We start from the raw sequence: 22,296 nt of genomic DNA on the forward strand, positions 1-22,296 counted from the left end.
CCAAGGTGAAAACCTCAGAGCCAGATGATCAGTTACAGAAGGAACAAGTGCCCAAAGTCCTCACATTCTCAAGGTTATAGCAAACTATTCCTTCCTCAGATGTTGGCAGCTAATATGTGCCACCAGCAAGCTAATAAACATCAAAAATATCTTTCAATTAAGCTAGTCTTCATCAGAAGAATTCCCAACTGAAGGATTCACTCTCTCCTGAAATTTTTCTTGAATTAAAATCATTCCTTTTTTAATCTCTTTATTTCAGGCATGAAATGCAGGTAACTCTGAGAGTTAAACAAATTGGTGTATCAAAGGCAAAATATTGACCAAAACACCATTTTGGTTTGCATAAACATTTTTCACATTTAAAATCCATTGGAAAATGCTGAGGGGGTGGAGTAGGGGAAAGGGAGAGACTCACAGATGAAGCTCTATGACTGACCACGTATCAAAGAGGCACTGAGCCTCTCAGTCTTTTCTTTCCTTGGCCAGCCACCAGGCTGCTCCCAGCCACACTTCCTTTCACTGTTGACTCTACTCCTGGTTACCAGCGGAAGGGTTTCATGCCACTTTCCTTTTAATCTGCTTGCCATTTCTCACTAGGATCTGGCAGTCAGCATTGGTGTGCCTGGATGCCAATGGCAGAAGCAAGCCTTTCGTTTGGAACCCAAGTAGGAATGTGAAAAGAGAGGCTTGGGTTAACCGCAGGTCACTCTAAGTGCACCCCTTTCAAACATAAGAAGGTACCTTGTAGAGGAAAAAGGTAAAAAGTTGGAACATGATGTCCTCTAAAAATGTACTGCATACTGGAAATTGATCTTATAAATTTCCTATCACCACAAACTGAATTCCCTCCTTGACATTCCAAGCAGATCAGGAAGAATTCTTGCTTCTTGAGATAAAAATGGTAACATTTCATATTGTGTTTTATTTTCAAATCTGTGTACATAAAACTTCTCAATTAAGATACAAAGAGAACCTCTATTTTATGTATTATTTTGATCTTTATTATAGTAAGAATTTTTATTTTTGTTCAAATGACATTATTTATTTCTCTTAAGTTATTCACTTGCTACAACTTTTTACTTAAAAAACTTTTATCTCAAGAGAGCTTATACCACCAGAACAAGCAAAGGGAAGTAAAATAGCTCTGTTTTGCAAGTTCTTGAAAGTGAAAGTTGCTCAGTCGTGTCCTAATCTTTGTGACCCCATGGGAATAATCCATGGAATTCTCTAGGCCAGATTACTGGAGTGGGTAGCCTTTTCCTTCTCCAGGGGATCTTCCCAACCCAGGGATCGAACCCAGGTCTCCCACGTTGCAGGTGGATTTTTCACCAGCTGAGCCACAAAGGAAGCCCAAGGATACCAGAGTGGGTAGCCTGTCCCTTGTCCAGGGGATCTTCCTGACCCAGGAATCAAAGTGGGGTCTCTTGCATTGCAGGTGGATTCTTTACCAACTGAGCTATCAGGGAAGCCCTGGGATTATCAAATTATTTCTTTCTGTCCTCCTCAAACATATGGACTTCCTCAAATCTAAAATATAGGATTGTTTTGAAAGGAATTTAATACATGGGAAAGATATGTCAGAGGGATAAAATGATTTTACTCAAAGATTTCTATGTATTAAACTACAAACTATAAACCAGTAATAGATGCAATGATCCACCATTAGTAATGGATGAGTAAATACAATTGTCAACCATCAGTTGCAGTATTATAGAAGTATAAAATCTTCTATATACTTTTCCCTTACAATAGCACAGTTAATATCTCTAGAGGCCCTTGTAATTTGCAAAAGGTTTTCAGATCTCATAGCTCATCTGAGATTTACAACAAAGGCTCCTCTTGGGCCAAAAGCAGATGTCTCTCTTACAATATATTTTTATTAAGAAATTGCTACTATTTCATTTCAATTTTGCTCCTTATAACTTTCCGTGGTATCTTACTTTTCACTTTTAAGATTTAATTAAAGTAGCAATCAAATGATCATATATAAATCACTTTTACGTGTAAATCATCTTCTTGGTTCTGAAGTGAACATGTGTATGAGATAATCTCATCTGAAGGAGTCTGATTCTATTTGGATAAAATAAACTAAATATTGTAAAACTGTAACCTACCTAGAGAAAAATTTATGATGCTTATGTAGTGATATTCAAATGATGGTTAAAGAAGAGCTTTCAGTCTAATCATACTCAGTCTCAGGGTGTGCCAGGCAGATATCTGATCACTTGAATTTATTAGGGCCAACACTTAGAAATTTTCATGTTTGCATTGCAAAATCTTTTAAAAATTGGAATTCGAGGCAACCCTGGGCCCACATTGCATATGGCACACATGAGTCAGAGACAGCAGTATTAAGATGAAGCAGAATCGTCCAACCCTGTCCCATCCTCTCTCTGTAACTACATTTGCAACCTCTGTGTTAAACTAATAACTGCTGTGGATATTTGGAAGACAGGTGGCACAGGTTAAGGTTCTAAGTTCAAAGAAGACAAGTTTGTGAGGCACACTTCAGGCAGAGGTTGACGACAGGGTGGCAGGAGCAAAAGCACCAAGCTCAGAAAGCAGGTGTGCTTCATGAGAAATGGGGAGCCCACTGGCTAGATCACCATTTGTGTTAGTTGCTCAGTCATGTCCACCTCTTAGCAACCTCATGGACTGTAGCCCGCCAGGCTCCTCCATCCATAGGATTCTCCAGGCAAGGATATTAGAGTGGGTTGTCATTTCCTTCTCCAGGGGATCTTCCTGACCCAGGGATCAAACCCGGGTCTCACTACAGACAGAGTCTTTACTGTCAGAACCACCAGGAAAGCACCATGTTAAGGGTAACACCCAAACCTTCTTGAGGAGGTTAGTGACACTGGCATTCTCTTTTACCCAATCCAACTTGCCCCCTAAGTACTTACAATGTGGCTACTCCCCGGTCAGGACTGGCTTTTCCTGCCATTCTATATCACCTTGTAAATACAGTCCTGAGTGGTTTCCGTACAATGTGATTGGCCCGTGGCAAGCACGCTCTCCCTGACTGGCCGATTGCTGGTGGTCACAGACACTATCAGATTGGTGTGGGCACGGCTGTCACCACAGGGGATCAATAAATTAATAATACCTTTTCATGTGGCTGCAAGTCTTTCTTATAAACATTAAAATTAAAAAAAGTGAGTTTCTGGATCATACTAAAGTTGAGAGCACTATAACATATTTAAATAACAATATAAATATAACTTAAAATAACTTAAATATTTGAGTTTAAAGAATGTGCTGGGATTGTATAACAGGGAAAATAGAATATATAACAGACTTTTAAGTAAGCTTCATTGTTTACACTTTTCAGAACATTTATTTTGCTAGCTTAACTAGTTTCTCCTGAAACTAAAAGATTAATTGGAGTAAAAACAAGCAAAATACAAAAGGACTATACGTTTGTATCCATTCTGGTAGAATGGAGCTTATGAAAACACAACCAAGACAAAAAAAGTACGTATGAAGTTGCTGATTGCTATTAAAGTTCCCCAAATACTGAATGATGTCAGTCTATAAAAATGAATTGCTTCACTTTCGAGGTAAGTTCAGTGAATAAGACGTCTTTCTAATTGACATTAGTCTTTGTGGAAAAAAGTTCAGTGTGCACTTTGGAATGTCCCACATCTCTTCCCTTTGAAACTTCATCTGGTCCCAATTACCATCTGCTCCTGATTTGATTCAGTGGCAGGGAGTGAGGTGAGCTTCTGCCCTCCAGCTGAAGCAGGCACATGTCATTAGCCTCACTGCTGTTGCCCTTTATAGATCAGCTAAAGTTTACAGAAAAATTTGTATAGACTCAGCAACTTTATGAAGTTCTGTTAAAAATACATAGACTGCATTCAAGAAATGCATTTTTGACCTCTTAGTTAGCTGTCAAGTTCACTCAAAGATGTTATGTGACTTTTTAGCTAGTTAAATAAACAAGAGTTTCTGCTACAGCTCTTACTTTATATTATTTTGCTTTCCACATCTGAATCTTCATCATAAAGTAGCTGAATTGATTCATTTGGAATAGACTGAATGTATGTACCCCCAGGACCCCTTTGAGCTTTCTGGTCCATTCATTTCAGATCACCTAATATATGACGGTTGTTGCTGTGTGGCATCATGCTAGAAGGCATCATGATAAGCACTGGCCTAGAAGAGGGAAATGATTGATGGAGCCCTTTCCTTCCTGAGTTTCAGAGAAGACAGACATTAACTATGAAGACTGAAAAGCCAAAACAGTCTTTATAGTTCAAAAGATTTTTTCTTTGTAATGCTTGCCGCTACCCTGTGCCCACAGTGACCTTGAGTGATGGTCCAAAGAGAACCGGGTGTGATCTTCCCCGGCTGCACTCTCCACAGGCACTGAGATATGGCTCATGGAGACTCCCCCAGCATCAGCTCTGCTTCCTCATCTTCTGCTTCCATCCAGACAAAAAGTCATCCATCCATCTAAGAGCCTAGAGGCCGAGTCTGATCTGCTGCCTGTTTTTGCGTGGTACACACGGTAAGAATGATTTTATGTTTTTTAATAGCTGAAAGCAAGTTGAAAGAAGAACATTTCATGACTCAAGAAAATTGTATGAAAATCAAGTAGCAGTGTCCATAAGTAAAGTAAAATTAGAATATAGCCATGTTATTCATTTAAAGTTTGTTTATGTCTGTTTTCTTGCTACAATAGCAGAGTTAGTAGTTACGAGAGAGAGTGACGGCACACAAAACCAAAAATATTTTCTATCTGGCTCTTGCAGAAATGTTTGCCAACCCCTGATCAAAGGTGCCATATTATCTCTTTTCAGATTTTTCCCACCCGTCTATTCACTGTACAATGTGGGCCCTACATTATGTAATTTTCTTTTCTATCCTATTTCCGGAATCCTCCAATAGGTGCATGACAAATGCACCTTATAAAGACCTCCATAACTCATTATTTAAAATAGGGAGGAGAGATGATAGGCTTCAAGAAAGTCAGAAACATACCATCCAGGGAAATTGACCTAAGTAGTTTGAGTCTCATAGAATGACATAATTCACACCAATGCTTAGTGTGTTTCAATTTTAAGGACAAAAACTGCATTCCTCTAAATAGCTTTCAGTTCAGTTCAGTTCAGTTCAGTGGCTCAGTCGTGTCCAACTCTTTGCGACCCCATGAATCACAGCACACCAGGCCTCCCTGTCCATCACCAACTCCCGGATTTCACTCAAACTCATGTCCATCGAGTCGGAGATGCCATCCAGCCATCTCATTCTCTGTCATCCCCGTCTCCTCCCACCCCCAAACCCTCCTAGCATCAGAGTCCTTTCCAGTGAGTTAACTCGTCACATGAGGTGGCCAAAGTATTGGAGTTTCAGCTTTAGCATCAGTCCTTCCAATGAACACCCAGGATTGATCTCCTTTAGAATGGACTGGTTGGATCTCCTTGCAGTCCAAGGGACTCTCAAGAGTCTTCTCCAGCACCACAGATCAAAAGCATCAATTCTTCGGGGATCAGCTTTCTTTACCATGCCACTATTTGAATAGACTGATTCTTTTATTATAATTGGGCTTCCCTGGTGCTCAGATAGTAAAGAATCCACCTGCAATGTGGGAGACCTGGGTTCAATCCCTGGGTTGGGAAGATCCCCTAGAGAAAGGAATGGCAATCCACTCTAGGATCCTTGCCTGGAGAATCCCCATGAACAGAGGAGCCTGGCAGGCTACAGTCCATGGGGCTTCAAAGAGTCAGACATAACTGAGTGACTAAGCACATTAATATGATATAGATTAATAGGACATTTTGGTTTCTAAATTTTCTGAAATTATCAATTGTTAAGTTACAGAATTTTAAATACATTTAACTACTAGCTTCACTTTATGATAGCTATTCTCCACTAAAATTTCTAAGAATTTCTGTAATCAGGAATTCCTGAATAGCTGAAATATTCTCCAAATGGCAAAGTAGGCCATTAGATAGATCCAGTAAACACTTGTTATCTAGTTATATTAAATACTTATTGGGATTCCCCAGTATATAACAGTGGTAATTGATCCACAGAAGTGGATTTTGCTATTTAAAATAAATTTCTTCCTCTTCTATATCTTTCTCCATAAGTTATGCATGACTGATTAGAACCACCTAATATTTTCCAGGTTAGTACGTTCCCCACAGATAATCGTTGGCAATATTTTCCTCATTTCATAATCACATACCATTTATGCTTACTTTAAAATGTAATGAAAGCTTCATTTGATTGTCTTAACTCCAGATAATATTACAGCAAGTTAAATGCATTTAAGCCATTTTTGTTAGATTCTTACTTCTGATAAATGTGAAGTCCTGGAGTTTGGGACCAATAGTTAATTATTATGCTTAACCTAATCCTTTGAAGAGTATCCAAATGCTTTCATTACCTTTCAGAGACACTTCTACAGTTGTTAACATCGGATGCCATTGTATATTTAAATAATATGTGTGAGCAACAGGTCTCTAGTATTTGGCTTATGAGAAAAGGAGAATAAAAGCCATCAAATTGTTCCTCAAAAGGTAAAAGAAGTGAAATTACAGGCGCTGATAACTTTTATGGTATAGACAGCAGGGGCTAGGTAAAATTCAGGTGAAACCTCTGACTCAAATATTAGTCATTCTTGAAAAAACTGAAGTGTTAGGTCTAATTTCTGACAAGTATCCTAGAAAACTAATGCTTGCATGTGTGCTAAGTAGCTTCAGTTGTGTCCACCTCTTTGGCCCTGTGGTCTATAGCCTGCCAGGCTCCTCTGCCCATGGGGATAGAAGGCAAAAAGATAGAGCTTTCTGATTCATACTTCTGCCAGTTAGTTTCTGAGACTGAACTGGGCAGTGAAATCAGTGGTCCGGCAGGCATGCTATGTGAGATAGCAGACCTCTTTTTCAGGGAGCAGAATTGGTTCTGACATGTCACAGAGATGGAAGCTGAAACCCTAGCACTCATGGGTGTTGCCTAGAGCCTGTGGTTAATTGGAATCTGAGCCTGGATCTTGGGGGATCTTCTTTTGCTAAGCCTGGTACCAGACCAACAGAATATACGGCACACTGCTTTTGACCATCTTGACCAGAACCACAAAGTACTGGAAAAGTCTCAGGAATGGATGTTCTCTACTGATTTCCAAACCTTAGGTATGTCCTCTTAGGTAAGTGTTAGGAAAAATACGATGCCTGTAAAAGAAGTTTCCAAGCCACAGAAACTGCATAGAACTGAGACAATGTTTGACTTTGTGCCCACTTCATTTGTGAAATATTATTGTTGCCTACTATTTCATCCTGCAGCTTTAAAGAAGAACACGCTCCTTCACACCTACATCTCTTTCAAACTTTAATACATAATTTTTCTAGGATAGAATAAAAGGCAAAGAAATCAAAAGATTAACTAGTTCTTTGTGATTTAGTAATTGTACCAAGTTAACAACACTATCCCTTGCAGTATGCAACATTAATTTGACTTGTTCTTAATATCCTTGAGCATTACTTTCCTGAGCAAGCCATTGAATGTAAACCTAATTTTAAGTGACTGAAAGTTCAGTTTGTTTCCTCAGATGTTTATTGAGTGCTTCCAGACCCATACTAAGCACTAGAGTAAAAGAATTATAAATTATTCACAGCTTCTGCTCTTCAAAAGTTTAGAGTACAGTGGAAGAAGCAAATATTTAAGTATATTAAATCAGTATTATAAGGTACAGGCTGAGAATCACCAGAAGTAATGGGAGAGATATTTAGTCAATTTTGTCCCAACAAGAACGTGACTCCAGGAAGGGGGGGCTACCTTAGTTATGTGTCATAGTGCATGCTTGGTCACTCAGTCGTGTCTGACTCTTTGTGACCCCACGGACTGTAGCCTGCCAGGCTCCTCTGTCCACGGGATTCTCCAGGCAAGAGAACCCACTGGAGTGGGTTGCCGTTTCCTTCTCCAGTATGTCATAGTAGGGAGTGAGTTTAGTTCAGGGCATATGAAACAGGAGACACAGCCTGAGTAAACCCTTAAAGAATGCATTTGCATAATGTGCACAGTAAAATATGGGGAGAGGAAGATGAGGCTGAGGACGGAGGTCAGGGCAGGGTCATAGGAAGATTATTTTATGCTGCACTCAAGGGCTTGATTCCATAGGCAACAGAACACCACCTAAGAAGAGTTAGGTCGTCGTATCTTTACCTGAAATAATTTTTTATATTATATTAAGAGAATCCTTTCTAAAGGACCCAAGACTAGAGGTAGGGAGACAAGATAGGAGGCTGGTTCACAACACAGACCAGAGTTGGTGAGTGCAAGATCTAGTAAAGTGAAAGCAGAGAGTGAGATGGAAAGAACAAGACGGCAGAAACATGCAGAAAGCAAAGTTACTGGGGTGGAGCGATGGGGTTTAACGTGATTGAGGGAGAGAGAAAGTCTAGGGCATGCTTTTGACTGGAGAACAAGTTGGATACTTTGGTTGGGGCAAAAAATAGTAGTACAGGGATAGAAGAGGGTTTGAGGATGCATGGATAAAAAGGTGAAATTAATTTGTCAAGTATGTGTGTGTGTGTGTGTGTGTGTGTGGGCTCAGTTGCTCAGTGGTGTCTGACTCTTTGCGATCCTCTGGACATACTGTAGCCTGCCCAGCTTCTCTGTCCATGGGATTTTCCTGGCAAAAAAAAATTGGAGTGAGTTGCTTTATCCTTCTCCAGGGGATCTTTCTGACCCAGGGACTGAACCCTCATCTCCTGCATTGCAGGCCGACTCCTTTCCCACTGAACTACCGGGAAGCCCAACAAGCACAAATTTGCCATAGTTCCACGTGTATAGCAACTGATATTCATATTTTGAAATATTTCTTTCTTGTCTTTATTTGTGTGTATTTTATATATAATTAAGTTCATACTACATTTTGAATAATTTATTCTGTTTTCTGCTTGACAGAAGAATCATTTCTTAGGGAAAAAACATTATTTTATAATATCAAAAATTATTTTTAAGCATACTTTTAAGTAACTGAATAATATTTCTGTTGGTAGACTTACTATAATTTTCTTAGCATTAAATACCTATGAAATAAAATAGTTTTCTAGAAATGAATGAGAAGAACTCTTTGAAAAAGCAATATCTGTAAACCACACATGATAACTGAATGGATGGTACCTAAATATTTAGTTGAAGCACTTATGTTCTACAAGGAATGAGACAATATTTCTTAGAAACAAGTAGTAAGTTCACAGGAGGCAAGCAAATACAACATCTAAAGATAAATATATGAAAAGCCTTCTAATTGTTTTATTTAAAAAAACAAAATTAGTCATTTGTACTAACATAGTAACAACACTTTATGCTGGTTGAAATATGCCTTTGCATATTTCAAAGGATATATATTCAAGAACAAGCACAGTGAGATTTGTCATTAATCTTTTTCCTCTTCTCTCTAGTGATATGGTGCAAATGAAAGAAGTCTTCAGAAAAACAAAAATGTTTTTTGGTTTTTTTTTCATTTCACTAGAGCTGCCCTTAGACAAATTCATACTGTCAATCACATGGATAAAATGTAGGCCCAGCTGCCAAGTGTTTTTCAAAATAGACAATAAATGAAATATAAGAACTGAATGTGATTGAGTATTTCTTATTTCTTGGCTGGCATAGTCTAGAATTATTAAACATGCAGACAATGTTTCCATTATTTGGGGGTCTCTTCTTTTTTCCCCATCTTCTCAACAGGGAATTTCAATATACATTTTTGCCCTTTGGTTTCATCTTTAGTAGCTCATGAAAAGTGATACATAGGTGGTTTACACTCAGCGCCAGAATCAACATTCTTTCTGTTCCGAAAAGTTGAGGATTTGAAAGCATTTTTCCTTCTCATAAGGATTTACTCAAGTATTTATATATCCTGTAATAGTTGGCATCAGTAATATTATTCCTTCGTATTTTTGGATACTTTCATTTAGAATAACATGCTTCACAACCAGAGAAGCAAACTACCTATAAAGAAATAAATACAACTTTATTTCCAATTATTTTTCTTCACAGGACTGTGGAAGTTGCATTTAAATATATTTCATGCAAATACCTATTTTCCTCTAGTGGAAATTCTAGTAGTTCAAGGGGAATATGGTATTTTTAGAACTGTTTAATCTTGCACTGACTGATGAAGACCCAATTTAAACAGAGAACATTCTTCATATACAAAATATTGGTTCACTGTAAGTTTGGACTTAAGATTTGAGGGGCGAGAAGAAATCAGCTATTACAATCAGACATTTCAGAGAATTTTTGTTAAAAAATAAGTGACCCAAAGGGATGAGTTGAGAGGGAGGTGAGAGGGGCGTTCAGGATGGGGAACACATGTATACCCGTGGTGGATTCATGTCAATGTATGGCAAAACCAACATAATATTGTAAAGTAAAAAAAAAAAAGTGGACTGAAGAAAATCTTAGGTGCTCAGAGGCATAAAATAGAGGTATGCCTTAAAGTACACAGTGCTTCCACAGGTTACTGTCTATTTTAAGAGGCTATATGATCAATAGATTTCCGTACAAAATAAAATAAGCTAAGATATTCAATAATTCCCCCTTTTTGGTTACACTATGTTTTCTGAGCACAAATTAGTACACATGGCATAACAAAAACAGAAATGTGCTTATTGGTAAAACAAGACAGAATATTTGAACTGGTGCCTTCACAGGAAACATTAACATAAACCACTCTGCAGAACCAGGACATATCAAGTTTAGATTAAAGAAAACACTTGCATTCCTAATTACAACATGTACAAGGTATTGGAAATAGGTAATGATCTTTAATATCTGTTACTCAAGCATCTGAAAAAGACAGATTACCCAGAACTCTACAACAGGGCGTATGGAATTTGCAAAAATTGGATTGTTGTTTTTCATCAGATCACATATTTCTCACAGGCAAGGGAGCTTGTATTAGCCATCCACACTGGTCCAACCCTGCCATTGTGAAGACACCATGGCCACTGACACACTTGAAGTCAGGAAATAGGGGATATTTGGATGTACCTGAGACACAAGGCAAAACTCTGATGTTTTCTGGTTACCCAGTAATATTGATATATAAATATAAGCATTAAATGTTTGCTAGTATTTAAACCTCTTTTTCTTAATGTATCATTTTTAAGGCCACAGTGCTTACAGATCCATACAAAGGCCACCATTAGCCTGTGGCCTGGGCTCGGTGCCACTGACTCCTTCATTCTGGCAAAAATACATTAAATGAATGCTGTGTAAGGGGAATTTCCATTTCTGCTCTAAGTAAATTAGCCTACTTTTATGTACTTTGCTCTTTTAAGGAATAAAGCATGTATTTTTCTTTCAGTCAGTGCTATATAAACATCTTGAAGAGTATTTATTAAAGAAAAGAATTAATTATTTCTTAAAAGTCCTGGAAAGATCTAACCTAATAAAATTTATTTTGGACCCAAAATGTCAACCATCTCTGGTGTTCTTTTGGTGAAAACTGGTGTGAGGTGGGCTTCCCGGGGCTGCCATGTTAAAGAATCTGCCTGCCAATGGGGATGCAAGTGACACAAGTCTTAGGTCAGGAAGATCCCCTGGAGGAGGAAATGGCAACCACTCCAGTATTCTTGCCCGGAAAATTTCTTGAACAGAGGAGCCTGGTGGGCTACAGTCCATGGGGTTGCAAAGAGCTGGAAACAACTAAGCACACATGAATGAGGAGGCCCCACGGTGGCAGGGTTGACATTACACTGCCAGAAAGAGTGGAGCTTGGTTCTCAAAATTAGGTCCAATGCAAATGGCCTACTCTTGTTTCCTGTCCACCTGAGCTTTGAGGGAAACACCCCCTGTCTCCTATCACTGTGGATGCTGATTGCAGCCATGAAATTAAAAGATGCTTACTCCTTGAAAGGAAAGTTATGACCAACCTAGACAGCATATTAAAAAGCAGAGACATTACTTTGCCAACCAAGGTCCATCTAGTCAAGGCTATGGTTTTTCCAGCAGTCATGTATGGATGTGAGAGTTGGACTGTGAAGAAAGCTGATCACCGAAAACCTGATGCTTTTGAAGTGTGGTGCTGGAGAAGACTCTTGGGAGTCCCTTGGACTGCAAGGAGATCCAACCAGTCCATTCTAAAGGAGATCAGTCCTGGGTGTTCATTGGAAGGACTGATGCTAAAGCTGAAACTCCAATACTTTGGCCACCTCATGCGATGAGTTGACTCAATGGAAAAGAGTCTGATGCTGGGAGGGATTGGGGGTGGGAGGAGAAGGGGACGACAGAGAATGAGATGGCTGGATGGGCATCACCAACTCGATGGACATGAGTTTGAGTGAACTCCGGGAGTTGGTGATGGACAGGGAGGCCTGGCGTGCTGTGATTCATGGGGTCGCAAAGAGTCGGACACGACTGAGTGACTGAACTGAACTGAACTGAACTGAACCCCCTGTCTCCTAAGACACAGCATAACCTACAGCCGCGTCATCAGTCAGAGGGCAGCAAAGCTCTGTTTTCTCAGGCTGCGCTGTTTAAGGAGCTAACCTATGCTCAAAAAATCTGTTTTCAGTTATTTTATGTTTCAAGAAAAACAAAGTGCCCTTCATCCAAATCAAAGGGAAGGCTGGGGCACAAAGCTGAAAATGGCCAATTGAATTAGCATGCTTTTCGTATGTGTGAGTAGAACTATCCCCACAGGTTACCACAGGAGCAGGCTGGTCATTTAAGATAGTATTTTAACATGTTTATTTAAAGCAAAATACCTGTATTTGTGGGCCTATGTGCAAAACGATTTTTGAGTTCCATATTTTGAAAACGGAAACAAGAACCTTGCATGTTCACCTTGCATGTACAGTGTCCGGACCACAACAACACTCAAGAGATGGTTTTTGAACACTTTAATGAATAAATGAATGAAAAAATAGTAAAGTGTGCTATACTAAAGAATTCTCTTGTTTTTTTACATTTACGTGTTTGTATGTGCCTTTCCCACCCCCACCCCCCCACACACTCTAGGTACATATATAAAACCAGTGACTGTATATGGTGAACAGTCAAGTAGAAGGATGTAAGAGTCTTCACCTCTACTTACTGGTCCCATTCCCGTCTTTTTTCTCTAGCATTGCTACTAAAATTGTGTTTATTTGTAAAAAAAAAAAAAAACGGGCTCATATTTTATGTACTATTTTGCACATAGTTTCATTCCATCTAATATTTTTGAAGAATTTTTCCACATTTACCCAGATTTCCACCTTTACACACACGTACCTATTTAATTTTTGTAAATTTGACTCTGAATATTCTCGTCTACTGCATGCCTGAGCAATAATTTCCAGTTCCTAGATAATAGGCAATAGGATTGCTTCCAATTCTTTTTATAGAATTAATCACTAAGAATAATGATGAATTGTATATACCTGCACATATAGTTTTCATGCAACTATGTAGAATATGTGTAAAATAAATTACTAGAACTGAAACAGATGCATCAAAGGAATATGAATTTGTAATGTGGCTAGATGACTGCTGGATTGCCATTCCACCTGGACTATGAGAACACTCGCTTCTCTGCATCTTTGTCAAATTGGCCAGTAACAAACTGTTAATATTGGCTAATCTGATAAATTCAGGGCTTCCCAGATGGTGCTAGTGGTAAAGAACATGTCTGACAGTGTAGGAGACCTAAGAGACATGGGTTCTATCCCTGGGTCGAGAAGAGCCCTTGGAGGAGGGCCTGGCAACCCATTCCAGTATTATTGCCTGGAGAATCCCACAGACAGAGGAGCCTGGGATCCATGGGATCACATGGAGTCAGACATGACTGAAGTGACTGAGCACACATGCACAATCTGATAAATAAAAAAATATAATACTAATTCCTTGCTATCTAAATTTGAATTTCTATCACAGTTATTCAGGCTGAGCATTTCATATTTATTGAACAACTTTGATCTTTATCTATGAGTTGCCCAGAAATGATTTCTTTACAGTTATTAGATGAAAATATGTGCTATGTGTGTGATCAGATGCCATAATTGAGAAGAAAAACATTTTCAAGGCCAGGATGGAAATACTCTCTTCTTCCCATTATACAAATATTATGCAGTTCAAGCCAATTTTAGGGAACCATCTCTGAGATCTACCAAGAAGTAAAATGCAAATTTTTATCCTGAACCAGATTCACTGAATTACAGAAAAAAGAGTTTTCTACTCACTGGATATATATTTGCTATTATCCTCAAAAGATGAAATTCCAGAAACAACATTGTACTTTCATTGAGCTTTGTGTATTTTATTTTATTTATTCATTAATTTTTAGTTAGTGATGATTTATTATATTCAAAACCATGAATATAGGATTTAGAAAGGCAAGTAATCAAATAAAATAAGACAATGAATTAGACATAATCCTTCCTCTTAAGGCATTTAGAGGGTTCCTGAGAACAAACAGGAGAGGAAAATAAATACTAATAATAGGTTCAGGCTCTTCCTTGAGTACTAATGAGTTTGGATTTCACTTGGGGGCAAGGAAGTGACTCCAGATAAATAACAATATTCAAATTGTTCTTTAAGCAAATTCTTCTAAAACAATGTAGATGAAGAGAGGAGCAGGACTAGAGGCGGGGAAACTGCTAAGGAGATTATTCTCTCTCACAGGTGATGGAGAATAAAGGTCAAAGCAACCACTGTGGCAACAGGAGTGGCAGGCTGGGAGCCACCCATGGGGAAGCTTGGGGGATGCACAGTTGTCAGCAGCCAACCCTGAACAGTTAGAACCATCAAAATCAAGGAAGGATGGGTCTGAGGAAGGAGGAAGCATGAAGAATGTAAAATGCTATAGACTAACAGAAACCTTAACAGTGCGCGCTTAGTCACTCAGTTGTGTCTGACTCTTTGTGACCCTATGGACTGTACCCCACCAGACTCCTCTGTCCATGGGATATTTTCAGGCAAGAATACTGGAGCAGGTTGCCATTTCCTCCTCCAGAGGATCTTCTCTACCCAGGGATCAAACCCATGTCTTCTGTGGCTCTTGCATTGCAGGCAGATTCTTTATCCACTGAGCCATCAGGACTTCACAGTCCTTACAGGAGCCCATCTTTATTCATCCTAGTGGAAGCGAGAACGTGTCACTATTGTCTTTATCTAATTAGTACATACTTATTGAATTCCCATTGTGCACAGACACTGTGCTATGTGCTGTTAATAAAACAGTGAGCAAAAGTTGATAAGGTCCTTACCAAATACAACTTAAAATCTACCAGAGCATCAAAGCAAAAGCAACAATGGCACCTCCTTTTTGCTCTGGCAGAACCACCCCTCTACCTTTTTAGACCATTTGCCTTAGGTAAAATGAACCCTTCCCCAGTCCCCAGAAATGGTGTATTTGAATTAAACCCAGAGCATGGGAGGAATGGAGAGAGCCTTCCTCCCCCTCTCTGACCATAGTGAATATCTGTGGATGTAGGATCCTCGGTGGCCAATCGTAGCTGCAGCTCAGCCTTTTGCTTCAGCTCTCACAGAAGCAGACTCTTCCCCTACATGGTGAGACCCTGCAAGTATGAAGAACCAGAGCCGTGGCTGCTGACTTCCAACCGTGGAGTCAACCTTGTCTACAGTAAGTAGACGGCAGAGTCAAGAGCTGCAGAGAAAAACCATCCCCTGATGATATCATTTGGTCAAGCTCTGACCAAAACTAGATTTACTCTTGAACTTTTGGGTTAGGTGAGGCAATAAATTCTATTTTAGTCCAAACCAGTTTGGTTTGGATTTTCATTCACTTGTAATCAAAAAAAAAAAAAAAAAAAAGAAATCAAACCATTACAACTCAGCTCTAAAAAATTGTCCCATCCTTCTTTTCCCCAGACAGAAAATAAAAAATTTAATTGTCTCTGAACATTTTATTGCAAAACTGTGGTGTATTGCAAAATTCAAAGCATCTGAAATCTAAGGCTGGCATTTCCATAGAAACAGTTAAATGATAATCTATGTAAAGTTATAGTATCTTCCAGTCTGTTATAGTATCTTCCATTTTTAAATTATGGTATAAAGTTCACAGCTGTGTGTTCAATTAACAGAAGCCAGAGAATTCTGGTATTTAGGTCATTATGAACCTACTTGCGTATCTCTTTTGAGATAACAAGATGTTACTGAGTAATTATTTGTTGAAAAATGATGAAAGTTCACTTTTTATCTTTAGGTAAAATATTTTTAAAAATCAAATACATTTAAAAGTTTCATCGTTGAAAGTCTACCGTTTCCATGGAGAAGGTGAGCACATGAAGCACTAAATGCCCTGAAAGCAGTGCGTGTGTTGCCTTGATCTTTGCCTTTAAGTTTTAAGCATTGTACACTGGAACATCTTTCATCTGGAAGCAATGATGACACTGATTGGGTATTTTGAGGAACTTTTGGTGCTGTACATGGTCATCATTCAGAATCAGCTTGGAAATGCTGTATTAGATATAATCAGACTCTCAGACATGAATAAATACAGTGATGTCTGCCTAACCCAGAATTTTCCTCCCAGGCAATTATAACTTACACAGTCTTACATGTCATGTTTTTTTTTGAACAACCACAAGGATTTCAACTCCACTATTTTGTAGTTTGTATACTCCCTTTGGGAGTAGTTAGAAAAAGAAGGTACCAACTGGCCATACAATGGGAGAATATCATTGTGGAGTTCTTTTTCCCTGGTGAAGATCCGAGAGAGAAAGAAAATCTAAAATAATCACCCAAGCTTCCTCAGCCCAATTTTTAATGTATTAGTAAGTATGAGGATGAAAATACCACCTTTTCTAATCCTCACAGGCTTATCAGGAAGAGTGAGCAAAATAACTTATGAAAGTAGCTTTTCCATTTTCAGCTGGTAGACAAAGGTAATCATACTTCCGGTCTGGGTTTCCTGGAAGCAATGTGTGATAAGGGCCAGTTCGTCAGGCTGTGTGTTGCACAAGGGTGTCATAGCATGTCAAATGGATTTTTATATCTGTCAATAATTTTCTGGCAAATGGGAGTACAGAAAGTCTTGTTCTGATAAACTCTGTACTTATGTTATGTTCCAACAGGAAGGGGTGCCTTTTTAAAATTTTCACCAAGACCCTTTGTGCATGATAGAGCAAACATGGCCTTGGCCTCATTTCTGTCCCTTTGTCCAATCTAGTATTCACACCACAGTCTGATCATTACTCCTAAAATACAGACTATAGTACTATTGCATGTGCGGGTTTGTGAGTGCACGCTTAGTGGCTCAGTTGTGTCTTACTCTTTGTGACCCCATGGACTGTAGCCCATCAGGTTCCTCTGTCCATGGGATTCTCCAGGCAAGAATACTGGAGTGGATAACTGTGCCCTCCTCCAGGGGAATCTTCTCCACCCAGGGATGGAATGGCTTCTCCTGTGTCTCCTGCATCGGCAAGCGGGTTCTTTACCATCAGCGCCACCTGGGAGCCTCTATAGTACTATTAGTCTGCCAAAATCCCTACAGTGAGGCTTCAACTGCCTCACTTCAGGATAATGTCCAAATTTCTAAATTTGACAAGATAGGAGATCCCTCACCAACCCAGTCTCATCTCTCCCTGTTCCCTGCCAGCCCTGTCTTGTGCTCTGGTGTGAGGAGGTACCTACAATTCCCCCAAAAGAATGCACTTTCTTGCCTCTGAGTCTGAGGAAATACTCCTCCTGCTGGAAATATCCTTCTGCTCTTCTATACTGAATGAGTGAGTGAAGTCGCTCAGTCGTGTCTGACTCTTTGCGACCCCGTGGACTGTAGCCCACCAGGCTCCTCCGTCCATGGCATTCTCCAGGCAGGAATACTGGAGTGGGTTGCCATTTCCTTCGCCAGGGGATCTTCCCAACCCAGGTATCGAACCCAGGTCTCCCGCATTGCAGGCAGACGCTTTAACCTCTTTGCCACCACTACTACTCCTTTATACAGCTCAGAGGTCACATTAGAAGTCACCTCTCCTAGGAAGTCCCTTTTATTCAACTCAAGAAGAACCTATGCTTATTTCTATGTTCCCTCCTGTGGAAACCTTGTTAGTCATTCACCTCCATCATGTCGATAATGAACACATGGATTTCAGAGCATGTGTACCCCTCACCTGTGTGCCTGGCATATGTTAGAATCCACATTTATTTCCTAAATGAAGAAGGGTCAGCTTCTAGTATTGGATATGCTGCTTATTTGCCTTGGGACCTTTCCTGCTAGAAAAATAGAAATTGGAATTGGCCAATCCAGAAAGAAGAACATTTAGCCTTGGAAACATGCCATATATTTTTCTCAGAATCATTTATCTTTGCTGCTGAAATAGAAAAGGGGAAGGGACATTTTGGTAGTTGAGACTTAATTCCATATGAAATGTATGTGTGTGTGTGTGTGTTGCCTTCTGAACATTAAATTTCCCTGCCCAGCTTTGAGAAGTTTTCTACCAAATGATCATAGTAATGAAAATGCTTGGCAAGTGAAATTCAGTTATTTTACAGTGGTTTAACATTTTCCAAATGCCAAATGTAAGAGGTGTTTGACATTGCACATAATTCACTGGATCCTTATTTCATTTTTACTACAAATTTATGGATTAAGCTTCAGGGCAAATGGCTTCAACATACAGTCTGTGACTATTCTGGGACTGGGAAATGGAGAACAGTACAATTATCTCATTAATTTGAAAGTCAATATGCAGAACTCAAGTGCCAATTCCTTCTGGGCAGCAGTGCCTTAATCTTAATCATCCCGAGAATTTTGGAACGTGGGCAAAGTAGTGTATCATTAGAATCTGGGTAGAAGTAGCAAAAAAGTGAAAAAGGGCTATTGGAGTTGGAAAATGATGATAGGAAGGCAAGAAGTGAATCAGAGAGAGCAGCTGAAAGAAGTAAAAGGCCCTGGTGCCTTATATTTAACAGTTTGAGCAATCCTATCACGTAAACAAGGGGCTTCTCAGGTGTTGCTTTGGTAAAAGAATATGCTTGCCAAGCAGGAGACATGGGTTCGATCCTTGAGTCAGGGAGATCCCCTGGAGTAGGAAATGGCAACCCACTCCAGTATTCTTGCCTGGGAAATCCCATGGACAGAGGAGCCTGGTGGGATACAGTCTATCAGGTCACAAAAGAGTCTACACGACTGAACACACACACACACACACACACATTTCATGACTTTGCACATGCACTTTATATAAACAGTGCTGGTGAGTGTTTTGTGATATATTCTTTTTGGTACATCCTACAGGATGGAAATGCTTTTGCAGCCCCTGCCAATTAAGATATTATTCTGGAGGATGATGCACAGAGGAATCCATTAACTTCTGTGGATCTTCCCTATACAAGTTTAGTTGAGTCTTGTTTTCTGTAGGTTATATTATAAAACCAATATTTTTCCCAGTTAAAAATTACAGTAAAACACTGTGGCTTTCAACATATGCAAATGGTTTTCCTACAACTGGGAGAAATACTCTTCTTTGAGGGATGTGACCGTCCAACTTAGAATCATAGGGTTGGGTATTGAAGTAGCATGCACCATAGAGAATGACAATTGGGAAAGGAAATACAACAGAGCAGAGAGGATGAGATGGTTGGATGACATCACTAACTCAATGGATATGAGACTGAACAAACTCTGGGAGACAGTGAAGGACAAGGAAGCCTGGCATGCTGCTGTCCACGGGGTTGCAGAGTTGGATATGACTTAGCTACTGAACAACAGCATATGACTGAGAATTATTTCTAAGTAAAACTCTTGAATTATTGAAGAGTTCATCTCAGGTGAGATAAATACAAACCCACTGACTGCACAGGGTGGTCACGCATATTTGTAAAGTGAATGCTGGATTAAAAGTATCAGTTGTTTTATAGGTGACAGCAGGGTCATAAATGCATCCACCTTTGTGCAGAGAAAGGGGCATATCTTACTACCTGTCACCCTTTATAGAGTCACACAAACAGGCATCTGACATATATTCCACTTGAATAAATCAGTGATTTTTAAAGAACTGTCAGTGAAACGGTGCCTGACTAGCCAGAGAAGAATCACCTGAAGAGCTTGTTATAAATCATTCCAGTTGAGTCTCTTTCCAGTCCTCATGGAGTAGAATCTTTGGAAGGAGTATCCAGGAATTTTTATTTTACAATAGCTTTGGTGGTACTTCATATGACCAGGTTTTGGAACCAGTGGACTAAGTAATATTTTATATGTTATTAGCTGTACAATGAACTCTTCCTACCCCCTGATAGTGTATGTAATGCTCTTCTGAGAAAATAACTGAAAAGCTTGATAACAGCAATTCTCTGTAGAAAGTAAGCATTAATGGACTACGAAGTACAGTATCAGAACTAGGATATCAATCACCTATCTTCTGCAGATTAAATACTTTTTATCTCTGGAATCTTAATTGCCCTCTTGGCTGGGTCCTGAAATTGCAATCTTCCTGAAGTGAAGACACATTAGTAGACTTTTACTCATTTTCTGGAACAAAATGGAAAAGTCTATATCCATTCATACCAGAAAAAAAGAAGTGTTCTCTTTTAAGTCAACATGTCTTAACACTTCAAAGTAAGGCAGACTTTACTACTGCATAAGAGAAAACATTTCCAAATAAGTTGTATGACCAACAGTAGCTTACCCATTGTCATGATTCACCCAAGCACCCACTCACTTTTAGGACTAAAGTGCAAATCTGTTGTTGCCATATCCAACTCTCTGCAACACCATGGACTGCAGCATGCCAGGTTTCCCTGTCCTTCACCATCTTCTGGAGTTTTCTCAGACTCATGTCCATTGAGTCGTTGATGCCATCCAACCATCTCATTCTTTGTCATCCCCTTCTTCTCCTGCCCTCAACCTTTCCCAGCATCAGGGTCATTTCTAATGAGTTCGCTCTTCCCATCGGGTAGCCAAAGTATTGGGGCTTCAGCTTCAGCATCAGTCCTTCCAGTGAATATTCTGGGTAGATTTCCTTTAGGATGGACTGATTTGATCTCGCAGTCTAAGAGTCTTCTCCAACACCACAGTTCAAAAGCATCAATTCTTCGGTGCTCAGCCTTCTTCAGGGTACAACTCTGACATCCACAGATGACTACTGGACAAAGTGTAAATAAATTGCAGCAAATACAAAGGTATGGATCTAAAAGTGATCTTTTTGCCCTGTTTCTTGAATCATTATAATGGGATTTGGAGAGAAGCTTGAATGTCAAGCTGTTAATCTGTATTAGGAAAGCCTTGTTCTATATGGAATTTTATAAATGTAGATGAAAAACAATTGGCTAAAAAGTCAAAAGTCATTAGCAGAAGTTAAATTTTCCTTCAATTCATGAGAATGTGAACATTACCAGAAAAATCATTCACACTGTGCCCAAGGTGGACCAGGCATTCTGAGTAGCCTGCACACACAACTGGATTCATTCACATTCAATTACATCTTTCCTGCCTAGTAAACAATTATTTACAAAACCCAAATAGAAGTAAATGACATATTTATTCACTCTTTCATTTAAATAATTTTTTCTTGATGATCTTGCTTTATACTATGCTATGCTTAATTACAGATTTTTTTAAAAAGTTCTGTACAAGGCTTCTCTTCTAATAGTTTACAATCCATAGCTGGTAAAAATTACTGCAGAAAATAAATGTTCTACTTTCAGTTTCCTGGCTTCCTTTTAAGATTGAGAAGTACTATTGTGAGAGGAGCCATAGAAATACAGGTATGGATCCTTTCCCAGAAGCTCTATGCAGATTGATAAAGTGTGTTGTTTCTTTTAATCAGCAGAGAGGTGGTTTGAAAATGATTTATTTGCCAGTGAGATGGGAACGCGTGGTCATTTATTACAACACTCTTGCATCTCTTCAATATCCTTCCAAATTCACCTGTCACTGCACTGACCCAGCCCAGCTGAAATCCAGCCCTCCCCAGATCCCATGCTGCACCAGAGCAAATGAATATGGCTGGAGAAAAACTCACAGACACACTGTTTTCCCCTTCAATTCACATTTGTGCTTGCAAATAGTCACGTTGTTTCTCTGCCAAATCTCGATCTCTTCCTCTTTGACTTTTCTAATCTTTTTCTCTCCTTTTCTTACTCCTATACCTTTTCCATCCCCACTTTCAAATGAAATTTTAAAAAATTCTACAGATGCTTCAATGGACTGTTTCTTCCTTACTTTGGGGGCGAGCAGCATTGACATATATACACTGCTGCTGCTGCTAAGTCGCTTCAGTCGTGTCCGACTCTGTGCAACCCCATAGACAGCAGCCCACCAGGCTCCCCCGTCCCTGGGATTCTCCAGGCAAGAACACTGAAGTGGGTTGCCATTTCCTTCTCCAATGCATGAAAGGG

The sequence above is a fragment of the Moschus berezovskii genome, chromosome 10 (assembly GCF_049115385.1).
Source record: "Moschus berezovskii isolate FMDL1 chromosome 10, NW_MosBer_1.0, whole genome shotgun sequence".
Taxonomy (NCBI): Eukaryota; Metazoa; Chordata; class Mammalia; order Artiodactyla; family Moschidae; genus Moschus; species Moschus berezovskii.